This window comes from Nycticebus coucang, chromosome 2 (assembly GCF_027406575.1).
Source record: "Nycticebus coucang isolate mNycCou1 chromosome 2, mNycCou1.pri, whole genome shotgun sequence".
NCBI lineage: Eukaryota > Metazoa > Chordata > Mammalia > Primates > Lorisidae > Nycticebus > Nycticebus coucang.
This window is the reverse complement of record NC_069781.1, coordinates 61,077,647-61,095,977: the sequence shown is the minus strand read 5'-3', so window position 1 is coordinate 61,095,977 and position 18,331 is coordinate 61,077,647.

The window sequence follows — 18,331 nt, the reverse complement described above, 5'->3', positions numbered from 1 at the left end:
CTTCCATAAAAAGCTGAAGAGAAATGTGATCCAGTGGTTCTAGAAATAAAGACTAACAAGAACCTTGCTCAATTGCATAATTCTCCAACACAGTCTTGAGTATGACTGTGTGGCTAATACTTGTTTAATTCAATAACCTAGCTTTTAGCCATTTTTTTAAATAGAGAAACTATTTCTTGAACAAAAACCAACCAGCATTTTAGTGGTTTATTCCAGGTTCGAGAGTGTCCTTCTCTCCTAAATGGTAGAACTCTACTATCACCAGGTGGCAACTCACAACTTTGCAGGTGAGAGACAGAGTGGAAGGAAACTGTTCCTTCAAGTACCAAACAGCATTGCACATGTGACCATCTTTGACCTTACAAGCCAGAAATGCCAAGACAAAATGATTTCAGCATCTGGGCTGCTTCGACAAGTCCTAAGAAATTAATTACTGACAGTTTCTTCCCAAGTTGCTCTAAAAATTTTCAAATGTTGATTCATTTAAAGCTAAAGCATTTTTAAAGATTTTATTTTTCCTTTTAAAATTTTTGGCAATTTTGAGAACCGTGACCATAGCTCTGTCCATGTGATCTTTATCAGATTGGATTGTAGAATCATGACCTGTTAGTTGCAAGAGGAACCGACAACCATTTGTTTTCAATGAGACCCCTGGCCCAGTTCAGTGCATTTTCTGCTACACTTTGCTGTGATAGTCTCAGTTTCCAGTCTCCTGCCTCCCATGACATAAAAGAGGACTATCTGTCTCCCAGGGATTTTGTAAAGATTAAGGAAGTAATCATGAAAACAGCTAGTACAGTGCCTGCCACATAGTAGATGCCATTTAAATGTTAGTTGCTTTCCTTCATCTATGCAATTTATTTTAGGTGGTAGTAATAGGGATGGCAGCCGATTGTTGAGCAGTGTACCAGGCATTGTATTAAAATTTCATTTCTAAAACACACCTATAAGAAAAACAAGGCTCACATGCTAACTTGCCCAAGATCACACAGATCTTGGGCAAGTTAGCATGTGAGCCTTTATGTGAGTCTGTTCTTGCTGTGAGCAATTATGTGGCTGAGCTGGAAATTCAACCTCACGACTTTCAAACCCTCTGCCATCCTGACCTGGAATCCTTCAAGCCAAATATGAAACCCCATCGTATCTCTTGCAGCCTTTGAATCACTGAGGAGGCTGGACTTCAAGGGAAGAAAGATTCGTGTGCTGTTACCACATTTAGTTTTTGAAACTATAGTACAACATTGCTAAGCCCTCAAGCTAGAGACTAACACAGCTGAAAGTAGGGTGTCTTTCTCCTAAGGCACAAGGATAGGCTATCTAGCCTGACAATAAACTATTAAAAAGGAAATTAAAAAAAACCTTAATTCCAAGACTTGATGCACAAACTTGTATCCACCTTGCCCTTCACTTTGATTCTTCTTTAATCTATGTGATTCCCACTGACAGAATTCTCTTGATTTTTGTGCACTTCTCCAAGTACCATTAAACTCTGGTCCCATCTCGCAGGGTCCTACAACTTCTAGACAGACACTTCTAAATTGATTTCCATTTATGGCAGCTCAGTTTCCAAAATCATTGAGTGAAACACATGAATATACACCTGGGTGTGTGGATTAGCTGGAAGCCTTTGGAATCTATCGTGACCCTTATTTCATGGGCCCAAGAACACTTTTGTGACAAATCTAGAGAAACCAGTGTTAGGTACTGACTCATCTAAAACAATGTATAACCCTAATATTGATCCTAGGACCTGAAGAGAGGCTTTAGGTAACTTCTGGTGGACTTCTACATATGTATTTCTTTAAAGTGCCTTACTAAGTCAAAACCAATTTAAATATAATTCTACCTGGATTTTTTTTACAGTGGAAACATTAATTTTAACATTTTGTGGATTTTTTCCTATTTAATAGTTGAATTATGTAAAGTTTTGCCTCATGTAATAGTGTTTTGGCATTTGCTTATTATCTCTGAGACTTCTAGAACTTTTACACATAAAAAATTGGAATATCTGGTATCTTTTTAATCTCTTGAGAGGGATCCCAAAAAGAGCTTGGTGCTGTAACATTTAGAGGAATCAATTGAAGCTTGCATTAAGGAGCCCTCGTCAATCGAACATATTCCTCCATTACAGAGTTGGCCCCTGTGAATCTGTAGAAACCTCTTTGGTCAAAGAACATGAAGAGCAGTTTTCACTAACAAATACTTTGCTTTTCCTCTTAGAAAGATACCTTTACTAAAAAAAAAGAAAGAAAGAAAAAGATCCCTTTACTCTTATTACAAGTATATGAAATGTTTCCTGAAATTGGTTCACCAAGTGGTTACTTACAAATGAACTTTCTGTCTGGACTTTCTCTATATACCAGTTAATAGTAATTTAGTATTTAATCAGGGAAACAGAACCAATAGTATGTATGTATAGTGTGTAAAAAAAAAAAAATATATATATATATACACACTGTATGTATACATATGTGTATATATGTACTTCCTACATTGATCATCTCCTTAAATGGACCTAATTTTCATGGACAGCACATGCAACACATGTATGTATCAATACAGTAGGCCTAGTTCCTTATGTTGACCACCTTCGTATATTGACCAGTTTGGTTACAATCTCTTGGGTAACCAACTTACAGAGGTTCTACTATACATAGGATTGGCTCATGGGGTTATGGAAGCTGAGAAGTCCCAAAATCTGGAATCATAACCTATAGATTTAGGAGAGCTGATAGTTTCATAGTCCAAAGGCAGAAAACAGAAGTCCCACCTCAAGGAAGTCTGTAGCAAAAGTCTGTTCTTACTCATCTTTTTTGTTCTGTTTAGATCCTCAACCAAATGAATGAGGGAGGCAATACCCATGTTACCAAGGACAATCTGCTTTACTTGGTCTACTTATTCAAATACTATTCTCATCTAGATACCCTCCCACAGACATAGTCATAATAATGTTTGACCAAATGTCTGGGTACCTGAGGTGGTCCACTCAAGTTGACATATGAAATTAACCATTACAATGTCTCATTGCCAATAACATTTTATTCAGCTTAAACTTTCATTTTCAGCTTCTGTTAAGGCTCTTAAGAACTTTCCTATTGTTCGTAAATTTTATTTTATTTTATTTTTTTCAAGTCAGTTATTGGAATTATTTATTTATTTATTTATTTATTCTTTTTTTTTATTGTTAAATCATAGCTGTGTACATTAGTGCAATCACCTGTACCCATTCTAAGATGCACCATAGATGTGGCCCCACCCATTACCCTCCCTCCACCAAAACCTCCCCCCTCCCTTCCCCTTCCTTGGCCCTTTCCCCATAGTCTTGTGCTATAGTTGGGTTATAATCTTCATGTGAAAGCTATAATTTAGCTTAAATTTAAGACACGAAACTATAAAAATACTTGAAGAAAGTGCAGGGAAAACTCTTGAAGGAATCGGCCTGGGTGAATATTTTATGAGGAGGACTCCCCAGGCAATTGAAGCAGTATCAAAAATACACTACTGGGACCTGATCAAACTAAAAAGCTTCTGCACAGCCAAGAACATAGTGAGTAAAGCAAGCAGACAGCCCTCAGAATGGGAGAAAATATTTGCAGGTTATACCTCCGATAAAGGTCTAACAACCAGAATCCACAGAGAACTCAAATGTATTAACAAGAAAAGAACATGTGACCTCATTTCAGGGTGGGCAAGGGACTTGAAGATAAACTTCTCTAAAGAAGACCAACGCAAGATCTACAAACACGTGAAAAAAAGCTCATCATCCTTAATCATCAGAGAAATGCAAATCAAAACTACTCTGAGATATCACTTAACCCCAGTAAGAGTAGCCCACATAACAAAATCCCAAAACCAGAAATGTTGGTGTGGATGTGGAGGAAAGGGCACACTTGTACACTGCTGGTGGGAGTGCACACTAATACGTTCCTTCTGTAAGGATGTTTGGAGAACACTTAGAGACCTAAAAATAGACCTGCCATTCGATCCTATAATTCCTTTACTAGGTTTATACCCAGAAGACCAAAAATCACAATATAACAAAGACATCTGTACCAGAATGTTTATTGCAGCCCAATTCATAATTGCTAAATCATGGAAGAAGCCCAAGTGCCCATCGACCCACGAATGGACTAGCAAACTGTGGTACATGTATACCATGGAATACTATGCAGCCTTAAAGAAAGATGGAGACTTTACCTCTTTCATGTTTACATGGATGGAGCTGGAACATATTCTTCTTAGCAAAGTATCTCAGGAATGGAAGAAAAAGTATCCAATGTACTCAGCCCTACTATTGTTCGTAAATTTTAAATCTTGTTTTATGTTGATTATGATTCAGAAGCTCTAACATATACCTGTCATGTATGCTTTAGGCATGATTTGAAGTATAAAACCTTGGCTTGTATTATATATACTATGTGTATATATATGTCTATATGCTACATGTCTATATATATATTTCTAGGTTTGGATACTGTACATTTATAAAGAAAGAATGAAGACAATAAAAAAAGAATGAAGATATCTCTTCCAATAAAACTGGTGGCAGGGGGAAAGAGGAAGGGTATAATTTTTGGTGTTAGAAAACTTGCAATTTGTAATAAATGTTCTGACAAGATGGTTCCACCACTAAAAAATAAAAAAATAATCCCTGCTCCTATGTTTGGGCTGCATGTAGTGCCTTCTTCCTAAAGGACATGGTATGCAGAGTGGAGCAGAGTGGTGGAACCTGACAAACACTACCTCAATCAGATGATCAAGGTCCGTACCAACAGTGATGAATCAAGTTGACAGGACTGTATATGTCCTGGTGCGATTTAATGAACGTGGAGATTTACCTCTGTGGGTTTCCTCCCCCAAATCCATTGCCCCTGTTTAATTAGGAGGAAAATATTAGACAAATTCCAATGGAGAGACATGCTACAGAATACTTGACCACAGTACTCAAAACTGTCGTGGTCAGTCGGAGATACTGTCAAACTTGAAATATTTGTGACAGTCAGGAGATGTGACAAATGTAATGTGGTATTTGGATGCAATTCTGAAACAGAAAAAGGATGTTAGGTTAAAAAAAAATACTAAGGAAATCTGAACAAACCATGAACTTTAGTTAATACTAGAGAATCAGTATTGGTACGTTATTTGTAAGGAATGCTCCATACATCCAATCCAGAGGGCACAGCCCGGATTCCTCAAACCTTAAATGCTACACACAAGTCCTTTCTGGCACCCTCTTCCTGAGATGCTCCAGGGTTCCCTGTAGAGTGTGGGCTCCCTCACTGTAACATGTAACAACCCAACCCCAGGTGTGTTTCTGGTAGTTTCTGGCTGAAGGGCATCGACAAAACCACAGCTCAGTCAAACAATTAGGAGATTCCTGTTTTCTGAAATTGATTCATAGTTTTTTACTTAGTATTAAAGTTCTTTTATTTTTATTTTAAACTTTTTCATTCCAAAAAATCATATTCTCTTAATATGGTATAAGATTCTCCAAAATGTCTAAGTATTTCTCTAATTGGCCTCAAGATGGCAGACTTGAATAAAAGATATATTTCCATTTTAAAGTTCTGGGCTTCTCAAAAGTTCTCTATAAAGTTAGCATTACAAATGGTCTTTCTCTTACTTTGTAATTTTTTTAAAAAAATATTTATGTTCTATCTTCATTGTCTCGTAAGGAGCATGCGATTTTATTCAAATTTTTTCTTAGGATATCAAAAATAGTCATGAGTATCTGGAGGCCTCTTAAAATAGAAATAAATGAGAGAGACTCAGACAAATGTATCAGATGGGACTAGAAATACACAACCCTACACATACCGTCCCATGAGCATGATAAACTATTATGGGAATACTTTAATTGCCAAAAGCTGTACAATATTAGTTGTAAGTTACTATCATGCATCTACAATCATTTTATACTTGAATTTGTTTTAGATGAATTTCTCATCTATGCCAGAATGTCTCTTAAATTAAAAGTACACCAGTATAGGAACTCTAATCAGTTGTTCTAGAACATCATCCTGTCTAAAATTCTCCCAGAATATGTAAATCAAGGGAGTGATTCAATTTAGCCTCTCAAAAGAATATCATATATTATTTACTTCCTTTTATTATTATTAGAAAAAGCAACATGGTCTTGTAGTTAAGTACATAAGATTTCAAAGTCAGACAAACTCAAGTTCAGATCTAATTCTTCCTCTTATTGGCTATGTCTTATGGGCATACTACTTAACCTCTCTGAACCTTATCTGAAAAGTAGGTATAGTATTTCTCACGGGGATCGTGTGAAGGTCAAACCACCTCATAATGAAAGGCTTTTAACACGGGTCAACAAATGACAGTCGTTATTATCATTGGGGGGAAAGAGGAAAGGGTGAGGTGAGCAGTGCCATAAAACAATCTATGAATTGTCAACTACAACTCCAAAATGATGGATAAAATTATTCGGATTTATTTTTTATTTATTTTTGTTTTTTTTATTGTTTTTTTTTTTATTGTTGGGGATTCATTGAGGGTACAATAAGCCATGTGAGTTTTCATGAACGATTAGAAGACCTGAGTGCAGCAATGATTTTACTAAAGATTTTCTATGAAATTAAAAACAAATTATCTAATGACTTTATTAGTTTCCTCATCCATTCTCTCAGCATGTCCATGAGCACAAGTATGGATCAAAGGCCAGAAGGAATTTCCTGAATGTTCTGTTCTGCCTTAGACTCATCAGACCCTCAGACAATTCTGGAATTAGGATGGGAACTGGGTTATAGAAAACCCCAATAATAAGTTTGAAATCCTCACCAGCCTAATAGGCTCCAAAAATATTAAATTTAATTTAGGACAAATAGAATGTTTACACATCTAATGATTGTAAATTCACACCTACACATCCACATAGATACAGATTTCTTTTATTTTCATGCCATACGAGGAGTAATGAAGGACATGGGTGCATTCAGTGTGTTGGTGATTCAGCATAGCTGATGGGACATGTGCGAAAAAGTGAGATACTTCAAACCTGGACCTTCAGGCTGCAACGGGTAATGAAAATTAACATAGGATCCACAGGAATCTAAAGAAATACCCAAATATTTAGAGCCATCTGTTATTTTTATTTCAAGTCGGTGCTAATGGTGGCTACAACACGCTGTGCCCCCACCAGCCTTCTCACTAGTGACCAGTTGATGGACCAGTGATTAATTTTCTCTGTCAACCCAGAGGAGAAATGTGCTAAGACATATCAAAGAGCAGTTGTACCAAGGGGAAGAGAACAACCAGAGATTTGTTATAAAAATTGGTCTGAGTAGTTTTCACAGAGAATTAGGGGCACCCTCTCTTTTGCAAACATTATTGTTTTGGAATACTCTAACAGACCTTAATTCAAAGCAACTCCTTGAGTTACCCAATCCTCATTCCCAACTTTGTTTTGTTATCTTATTCTTGTTGCCGTAATTTTTAGTGTGTTTGGTGATTCTGAATTCTGAATTATTCTGAATAGTAATTTTTCAACCCAAGAAGGCAGTGGGAATTGAACAACACCAGCCATTTTCATCAAAAGTCAAGACCCCTGTCAACAGCAGCATTGGACACCAGGGGGCAGTAACACACAGCTTATGCAACCTTTGTTTTTTCCTATAAACTTACTAATTAAATTACATTAATTAAATAATGGTTTTCCAAGTATCCACGTAGAAAAGGAATTCCCCCAATAGTTTCTGTTGTTAAAGAGGTACTACATAGAGATTTGCAATCCTTAGATATTAACTAGAAGATCTGATTTAGTTTGTTAATTCAGTAATCTTGATAATGGATAGGGACTTTGTAATTAAATTGTTTGCCTTTGTACTTCTTAGACTCAAAATTTGGGCGGGCTGTTTTTTAAATTGGCTTTTCCTAGTCATCTCATTTCATGGCAGAATGACCGAAAGCTGTGTTTACTTGCTCCTCTCTGTGTCAGTCAGCCCATCCAGTATGAGGGGAGCAGGGCAGACTGTTTCCCTGGCCATCACGAAGTGCTAGAGGGAGAGGGCAAAGGGATGAGGCTTCTGCTGGACATCTGGGTTAGGGCTTTGATCATTTTGAGGCAGGTGTGGCAAAGGCACCATGGAGAGGAGAGGTGAAGAGGCCTGCAGGCCTCTGTGATTTGGGAGCAGATGGACAGCAGTAAGCCAAGGGTGTGCCTTTCCCAGGGCCTGGATAAGATGCAAAGCCAACTGCCACCCTGTGCAGAGCTGGCTCTGGCAGGACGCACAATAGCATCCAGATCAAGCCTTCCTGTCAGTGCCAAGGCTTGGGTGTTTCAATTTTTCTCAAGTACCACCTGGTCCTTCATCACTCAGCTGACTGCTTCTGTTTAGCTTTTCTGACTCTAGGGATCTGTGGCAGGGAACATCATTAAAGAACAGCTAGAAATAGGGAAACACTAAAGTCTTAAACTTTCAACTGGCTGTGCTTTACAGAACACAGAAAAGAAAGAAATCTCAAAGTATCTGGGACTGTTTGAAAATAAGTATAAACTGCGATTTAAAAAAATAGCTAAATAATAATAACTGTGTATATTGCTCAGTGGGGGTCGGGCTGTGTTCAAAACTCGTTTAACCTTTGTAAGGACCCTCTGGGGAATGTACTGTTTTATAGATGGTAACTTGAGGTGCACAGATGTCCAATAACTCAGTGGAGAATACATTAGCTATTAAATACCAGAGCTGGGATTTGAACCCAGGTAGATAGGTTTTAGAGGCAAAACTCTGAACCATTATGCCACAATGCTTATTAAGTGAATGATGCAAGTTTCCATCTATTAATGAAAACAAATTCTTACTTTGAATTTTAACAATTAGATTTAGATTTAAATCATTTGAATACAGATATAATAAATTACCTGAATGAGAAATGCTATTTTACATCGAATTATTTGACTCTTATTTAAAGTTTATAATGGAATTTTCACCTTCAATTAATTTATTCCACTTCCTGATGCAGACACTTAACAAAAATAATTTTATGTACCTCTATGAGAAAACACACATTTCTAGAGAGGAATCACATCCTTTTCATCATCTTTTTAGCATTTGTAATATTTAGCATGGAATCTAATGCAGAGTAGGTATTCAAGAACTAAATACCGCTTGGACAATTTCAGTAAATATTCATGATGAATAAAAAGTACATCTACCAGAAATACTTGTTGTAATATATATCTTAATAGGAAAATAAATCTTAAGAATTTTCTTTTTTTTTTTTTTTTTTGTAGAGACAGAGTTTCACCCTATCGCCCTCGGTAGAGTGCCGTGGCGTCACACAGCTCACAGCAACCTCCAACTCCTGGACCCAGGCGATTCTCCCGCCTCAGCCTCCCGAGCAGCCGGGACTACAGGCGCCCGCCACAACGCCCAGCTTTTTTTTTTGTTGCAGTTTGGCCGGGGCCGGGCTTGAACCCGCCACCCTCGGCACATGGGGCCGGCACCCTGCTCACTGAGCCACAGGGGCCACCCGATCTTAAGAATTTTCTAAAAACTGGAAACATTTATAAACTAAACTATATCTTAATAATGAATTAACCAATTAATTAATTAATTATTTTTTAGAAGCAGGGTCTTGCTCTGTCACCAGGATTGGCATCCCCTGGCATGAACATAGCTCGCTGTACCCTGAAAGTCCTGGGCTCAAGTGAAATGATCTTCCTGCCTCAGCCTTGTGAGTAGTTAGAACTACAGGTGTGCACCACCACCTATAGGTGCATGCACGCACACGCACACGCACACACACACACACACACACACAGGCCTGGCTATTTTCTTATTTTTTATTTTTATTTTTTGTGGAGAAAGAGTATTGCTAAGTTGCCCAGGCTGTTCTTCAATTTCTGGTCTCAAGTGATCCTGCTGCTTGGATATCTAGTCACTGACATTGTTAAGAATCATTGATAGTTTTCTGAAGAGTCATTGATGGTTACCATACCTAAGAGAAAAGGGAGAAGTAATGGAATCATTGAGATCTAGCATTCTTACGTGTACTGTGTGTCAGGCAATAGGCTAAGAATCTTTCCGATTACCTCATTTTAGCCTTCTGAAAACTCTAGAAGGCTATTTTATTATTCCCATTTATAGATAGGGAAACTGTGGGTTAGGGAGGTTTTGTACATTCCAACTAGTCAGGGTTTGAAATATCCGGTTCTAAAGTCTATACTCTTTCAATCATACATGATTTCAATCAAGAATGCTTTCTATAGCAACAGATTTGTTGATGGTGGTTTCAAACCACAGCGTTTCTTTTCTCACATACAAGGCAGTGGGGAGGCCCCTGGCTGCTGGTGTTCTTCCCATAGTTCAGAGATGTCAGGACAACGGTGCTATGATTTTCCTGGTCTTTCCGCATGATTGTGAGATTCAAGGGAGGCAGTTGGGAAGGGGAAGTAGGCAATGCTTACACCTCAAATCCAAAAGCTTTCCTAGGAACCCCATAGCAGACTTCCATTTATATCCCATCAGTCAAAACAGGCCTGGGGAGGAGTATGGTAAAGAGTCAGACAAACCAGTGAGCAGTGCCCACGCCATCAGGTTGTGTTATTTGATAGTGGACTCCTACGAAAATGTCTCCTTTTTTTTTTTTTTTTTGCAGTTTTTGGCCGGGGCTGGGTTTGAACCCGCCACCTTAGGCATATGGGGCCAGCGCCCTACTCATTAAGCCACAGGCACCGCCCTATGAAGCTGTCTCTATGGAATCATAGTTAAATGACCACGCAGCTGCTCTGAGCTTGTATCCAGGGGCATATTTGGAGTCAGAAGAACTGAGCTGTCAAGTGCATCTGGGTTACCTGTTTACCCTTGCCCCTGTCAACACCGTCTGGTCTGGGTGCCACAGAGATTATGTGCTGCTAAGAGCTGCTGCCACTTTCACATGCTTGCTACAAATTGGTGTCTGGAGCTCAATGCTGCAAAACATTAGGTTTTTCTATTTTCTGATTTGGGGTTTTTAAGTAGAAAGAGCATTAGAAAAAGAGGCAGGTGCCGGGCGCGGTGGCTCACGCCTATAATCCCAGCACTGTGGGAGGCTGAGGAGGGAGAATCGCTTGAGCTCAGGAGTTCGAGACTCGCCTGAGCGACAGTGAGACCCCGACTCGTGAAAAAAATGGAAAAACCCAGCCGGGCGCCACGGCGAGCGCCTGTAATCCCAGTGGCTTCTGGAGGCTGAGGCAGCGGGGTGCCCGCAGCCCGAGTCTGAGGTTGTGGTGAGCTACCACACCCACTGCACTCTGCTCAGGGGCATAGGGTGGGACCCTGTCTCAACACACAAAAAAAAAAGAAAAAGAAAAAGAGGCAGGAGACCTGAATTCTAGTCCAGCTTTACTGCCTACTGAGTGACCTAATTAACTCCCTTAAGCCCCAAGAGCCTTTTTCCCCCCACTATGTATAGGGTGATGATAATTTTCTTGCCTATTTGTCAAGATTATAGAATCTACCAGTAAGAAATCCAAAATAACTAAGGTCTTACATAAAACAAAGTGATTTTACTGTTTCCAGGTGCAAAGGGCCCCCGTGGATGAAAGGATGGTAGCAATGGTCTGGGATCAGGCACTGTCAGGACCCAGAGGCTTGAGCTGTGTCATCCTTGTCTCTGTTTCCCTTAAGAGCTAGCACAAGTCTCACACTTTGTATCTTACCAAATGTTTATTCAGTATGTGTGTTATGATAGGATGAATAAAAACATGAATGAAAGATGATCCTATGACAACTGAATTCTGACCCCGTTTGGTGTCTACCTTCTGGAGGTCACCCCTGGACTATCTCACCCCCATGGTATGGTAGCTCTCATATTCTTGTCAAAACTGTAGGACTTCCTTTTCCCATTACCATCTCTTTTCTCCAGTGCCTGGGCATGCAATCCAGATTTATATTTGCCCATTTTCTCTCCTTCTCAACATTCCACCATTTGAAAACTCTGTACCATACTCTACATCTGTAATTCTCAGGTACATGACAAACCCTGGCCACCCACTACACAGCTTTGCCAGGAGCTGCTCCAAATTATGAGATGTGATTTTTTTTTCCTTCCCTCCCTTCCTCCCTTCTTCCTTCTCCCTCTCTCTCTCATCTTATTTTTGTTTCTTTTTTGACACAGAGTTTCAACTTATCACCCTGGATAAAGTGCCACGGTGTCATCATAGCTCACAACAACCTCACACTCCTGTACCCAAGTGATCCTTTTGCTTCAGCCTCCCAAGTAGCTGGGACTACAGGCACCTGGCTATCTTTTTTTCCAAAGCCACCACACTTAGCTACCTTCCTTCTTCCCTCCCTCCCTTCCTTCCTTCCCTCCCTTTCTTCCCTTTCTTTCTTTCCTCTTTTGAGAAAGAGTCTCATTTTCGTTGCCCTGGATAGAGTGCCAGGGTGTCACAGCTCACAGCAGCCTCAAATTCTTGGGCTTAAGCAATTTTCTGCCTCAGCCTCCCAAGTAGCTGGGATTACAGGCACCCACCACAATGCCTGGCTGCTTTTGTTGTAGTTGTCATTGTTGTTTAGCAGGCCAGGGCCAGTATCAAACCTGCCAGCCCCAGTGTATGTTGCCGGTGCCCTAATCCCAAAGCTATGGATTCTGAGCCATTTTTTTTTTTTTTTAGTAGAGATAGAGTCTCACTCTTGCTCAGGCTGATGATGACTTCTGAGCTCAAGTGATCCACCTGCCTGGGCCTCCCCGGGAGCTAGCATTATAGGCTTGAACCACCATCCCCACCCATGAACATTTTTCATAAAGTAATGGTGGTGCTGCAAAGCCTATTTCAGTTCCTGGGATGATTTAGTCAGGCTCTTACTCTGAGGCAGAGAAGGGGCTCAGATGCCCACAGATAGTTATAGCCTGTCCTAGGTACTCTGCCTCTGTGGTCTTGACATTGCCAGCAGCAGCCTTGAGTTGACTTTTTCTGAAGTATAGAGCTGTGAGTTAGACAACAGTCGTGTATGTTCTAATAAAGCACTGAAAAATCATATACTCGGTTTGGATTGGGGATTCCTGTTCACTCTTGCTATTTTAAAAATTCCATCTTTATCAAGATACAATTCATATACTACTCAATTCACCCATTTAAAATGAATGAGTGAAGTTGTTAATATACTCACAAAATTGTGCAACCTTCACCAATACATTTCAGAACATTCAAATTACCTCTCCCCCGACACAAAAACTTACCTTTCAACAGCCATTCCCCTCTCTCCTGCTCCCACCTCCCTGACCCCCTTCCCTCAGCCCTGGGAAATAACTAATCTGCTTGCTGTCTCTATAGAGTTATCTATTCTGGCCATTTAGTATAAATGGAGTCATATACTATGTGTTTTTTGAGTGCGTGACTGGCTTCTTTTACTTTTAAGGTTCATCTGTGTTGTAACATTTCTTCCTTTTTATGGCTGAACAGTATTTCATTGCACGGCTGTAACGTTTTATTCACATATTCATCAGCTGATGTACATTTGGGTCATTTCTATTTGGGGGGCCATTAGGAATGTTAACGCTGCCATGCACCATGGTGTATAAGTTTCACACAGACATGTTTTCATTTCTCTCGGGTGGATGCCTCTGAGTAGAACTGTCGGATCATGTGGTGATTCTAGGTTTTACCTTTTGATGAACTGCCAGACTGTTTTCCAAAGCAAATGTGCCCTTGTATAGTTTTTTTAAACTTGAGGACTTCTTAGCATCATAATACAGATGGGCATTTAATGCATGAGTGATAACTGCTCAAGATGAAGCCATGTCAAAAGAAACATGATTTTATTCTATTTGTAAGTACTGCGCATTTGTAACTTGTGTCCGAGTCACTCACTATTGATGAATCTTGCAGGAGACAGGATTACATGCACTGTGCTATCTAGTCCGTCCGTGGCAGAGGCAAGATACCTGGTTTAATATGCCTGCATTTAGAGTCACCTTCATCACAAAGTGGTCTTGAGTCTTTCTTTGCTACCTTTGAGCTCCTTGGTAGGAGATCCCAGGACATCTTGCCTCAGCCTCGTGACCTGTAAGGGCCTTCTGTGTCTTCCCTTCCCAATGCCCGGGCTCAGCACAATCTTGTGCTCCTAGATTTTTTCTACAGTGGGTAGCTATGGTATAGAATTATGTCCCAGAGACAAACAACATCACGACCCCTTTGTAGAGTAAGATGAGACAGGGCTGGGGGTGGGGGGAGTTACTGAGAGAGAGAGGGTGTGTGTTGCACTGTGCCAGGGATAGGGGATCACCTCCAGAGTGGTTAGGGAGTGAAGAGAAGAGGAAAAATCCACTCTCCTGGATGGTATGTTTCAGAAATCGGAATAAACTACTGTTTTCTATAATTGTTGTACTCTAGGCTTACTTATGTTGGCTTGCCTTCTTAATTTAAAAAAATAAAACAGAAAGAAAAGACAGAAAAAGAGACAACCGTCAATTTGAGCTTAACCTTTATTTAGACACTATATATCGCACCTCTGAGGATATTAAAATTAGATGAATTTTTTATTTTTAGCAAAGAGGAAATAAGGTGTTTTTCTAACACTTCTAAATATCTCCTTAAAACAGTAGTTAAACCCTACTTGATTCTTCTTATACACAATTAAGATGCAATGGACACAGTTTTAGGAAATGAATAACTACAAGTGTTAAAACATATCGAATATTAGAAGCATTTAGGCAGCTTGAAGCACAGAGTAATTAAACATGTAGCACGAAGTCTCCTGGTCAGTAGCCACTCTGGAACCACATCTGGGGCCTTTGACTCTCAGACCAGGTCTCCTTCCACATGCCCACTGCTCCATCTGCTCTCCCTCCTTGGCCCTGGCTATGTGTGGAGGCCAGCGAGGAAGGAGCCTGCCAGCTGATGCATGCCTGAGCCCCTGTCCTGCAGTGCTATCTCTGCCCGCGTGTGGTGGGCTCAATGGCAGCTGTGATAGTATAGGGAGGTAGGGTAGGAATGTTGTGTTCTCATATCCCACCCACTTTAAGTTTGAAGTTTGAATTAGAAAAATTCAGCCCTCCTCGGGGTGGGTAAAGCCCTGCACAGAGCCTCGGGGTGGCACACCTGCTCCATCGCAGCCCCACTGGCAACTTTGCTTGGGAGCACTTGTACAATCCACACAACTGTATAGGGTGATCCCATTACTATTCAAAGCAGCTCACTTTGCTTATCCATAAAATGGGGGCAGCATCAATAATAAGCTTCTCTAGGACTGTGACTTAGTGGACCCTGTTGGTGAAAGTGTGCATAAATCAGAAGGGATAATTGTTATAACTTCTTGTGCTCACACAGACAGACACACACACGTACTTGGCTTTTGTATTTTTAAATGCCTAGAATGGTAACCGTGAAATATCCCTGGTTCTTAGCATCAGAGGGATTCTTAGTAGAGATCTCAGCAAAAGATAAAGAACAAAATGAAATGTATCCCCTAACCCAGTGTTTCTCTGATCTTGTTACATGTTAGAATCAATCTGGAGAAATTTTTAAATGCCAGAGATTTTGATTCAATTTATCAGGTATATGTGGGTGGTGGGTGTTCGTTTTCAAGCTCCCACATAATACTAATGCTTGTTTTCCATTTTTGTCTATTATGAATATAGTTGCTATGAGTATCCTTATACATGCTTTTTATACATATATTATATATATGCATTTCTGTTACTTATACAATGAGGAATAGAATTGCTAGCCCATAAAGAATATACAGTGATACCTTGGAATCCAAACTTAATCTGCTCTAGAACCCCATTTGAGTTCCAAGATAATTTTTCCCCTTTAAAATAACAGAAACAGGATTAATCTGTTACTGGGTCCCACAAACTCAAATTTTCAAAATTATTTTAATAGTAAATAAACTGGATTTTAAGGTAAAATATTAGCAAATAATAATATTTGAATAAAAATGTAAATTAACAAAATTAAAAATATAAAAACCAAAAAATATAAAGGCCTGTTTCATTACCATTGAACACTTGGTGTGAAACATACCCCTCATTGTTCACAAACTCCTTAAACTCATTTACAAACTTTTCTGATGCTTCTGAATTAGAACTGGCAGCCTCTCCCTGCACCCCACCACTACGGATCCCGATCCTTTCCTTGAAGTTCTCGAACCGCCCCCTCCTGGCTTTCGACTCCTTTTGAGCATTTGTGTCAGGCATGCCTTTCACTAAATCACCGTGCAGAACAAATTATCGTCTCAGGAATCACATCACCAGCCATTAGTTTTTCATTAATCCAAACTAAGCAGAGTTTTTCCTTCTCTTCCATATTCTTCCATCTCCTAGAGGACAGCGCCCTAACCCCTTTCGCCACATCAGCTGCTTTGATAGCTTCTTTATTGTTCAAATTCATTCAAACAGTAGATTTAGGCATCCCAAACATAGCAGCAAGATCAGCCACATGTGGACCACTTTCATGCTTAGCGAGAAGATCTTTCTTCACTTCAATGGTAGCTCTAACAGCTTTCCTCTCACTCTGATTTTCCTCATTACATTTTTTAGGACCAACAGTGAATACACTTAGTTGTTATCCTATAAAAAATCCCACAAAACAGGCACAAAAGCATAAAATTAACAGCGAAAATCACACGAGATGCTTTCACTATAGCTTCTGACAACAAACTGAACCACAAAGTGTACAGGTGGCCCAAATGCCAGGCAGAACTAGGCAGAAGAAGAGAGTTGGACAAGAGGGGACAGGTGAAAATAAATAATTTTAACAAATAAATGATTTGGAACAATAGAGTAATAAGACAAGGGTCGTCTATTTTAAAAGCCTGAATTTACTGTGTATTTTCTGTCCTTCTCTAAGAGAGAACCAGAGAGCTGGTGCTATTTCAGCAGGCTCTCGGCCTGCCTGAAAGCTCTGCCCCAGCAGCATCATATACCCAGTATGCTGATACAAAACCAGGGCATCCAAACTAGTTATTCTTCATGTATGGAAACTAATGCCCAAACATAGTATGGTATTATTATGATTATTCCTTGGTTGACATATAGATGTGGTTAGGGTGGATTTGACACCCATCATGGCCCCTGCTCGTGTCTTCACAGAGTACCAGAGGATGACCACTGGAAGCAAGTTGAGCTAGGAAGTGTTACCTCGAAGTTCCTCCTGTAATTATCCAGGGGAGGAAGAGAAAGAGGAAAATAGGGATCAGGAAGTAAAGCTTAGACCAGAGACAAGCATTAACCACATTGGGCTGATAGATGATTTCAGAGAAAAGACAAAACAGCAGGTGACGAGAACACAGTGGGCCGTGGTAGGGCTGAGGGGAGATTTGTGTCTACCAGCCTTGCAGACTCTTTGCATGTGTACCGAGCTGTGTCTCAGGTTCAGATTAGGGAGCAAGATGGTCCCCTCCCCAGTGTCTGGTTTTGAGGTTGTAACTTCATTTTTCAGTTCCCTAATATCTCATATTATCTTCCCTTATTCCTAGGCCTTCATCCAGTGGTTCTCAACCTTCCTAATGCCGTGACCCTTTTATACAGTTCCTGTGGGTCGCAACCCATAGGTTGAGAACCGCTGCAATCACATCTTACCTTTTTTCCACTTCCAAATGACTTAGTTTTAAGAAAAATGTTCTTTACTCAAAGGAGTTAAAATTTTGATGGGGAAAGAAAGTATACACACGAATAATGTCACAACTACTTATTTGCTAATTAAGAGAAATACAGGCCAAGGGCTCAAGTCCAGGCATGTAAAGCAGGGCAGCTGAGATAGTTTGGAAAAGGAGGGTGCCTTAGGCTATTGCCACGTGGATGTACTCACTCACTGTGGCACCGAAACACCTGGAGGGTTTTTTTTTGGGGGGGTTTGTGTAAGACTAAGACTCAAAGTTAGTTTAATCAAGAACATGTTAATAAGAAGGCTCCAGTATCGGCATTGTCCTTGGTAAGCATTTTGTAATTTTTATAAAGCAGACTTTAGGTAAGCAGGACACTTCATCTGCTAAGTGTCAACAAAATACAGCTGAGGTTGCAATGTGACAACAAGAAAGTCAAGGAGGGAGTCAAAGGGTCAAATCTGCTGGGACAGAGCTTGTTTAGCTACATCATGTTCTTTAAGTCTCAGTTCATCTCATCTGGCAGCTTGGAGAGGCACTCAGCTTCAGAACCAGAAATGTGCGGGCCTGGAATGACTGAGGACCCCCTTATTCATACCTTCCCGAAGTGCCAATTCAGATCACTGAAGCCTGGCAACTTTCACTTGCATCCTCTCCCAACAGCAAGGAACTCTCAGCTAGATTTCAAAAAAAAAAAAAAAAAAAAAAAGCATCCCTTTAGCGGTTCTTAAATGTCATTTTGCCTCAGAATCACCTGGCGCTTGTTAAGGTGCACATGCTGG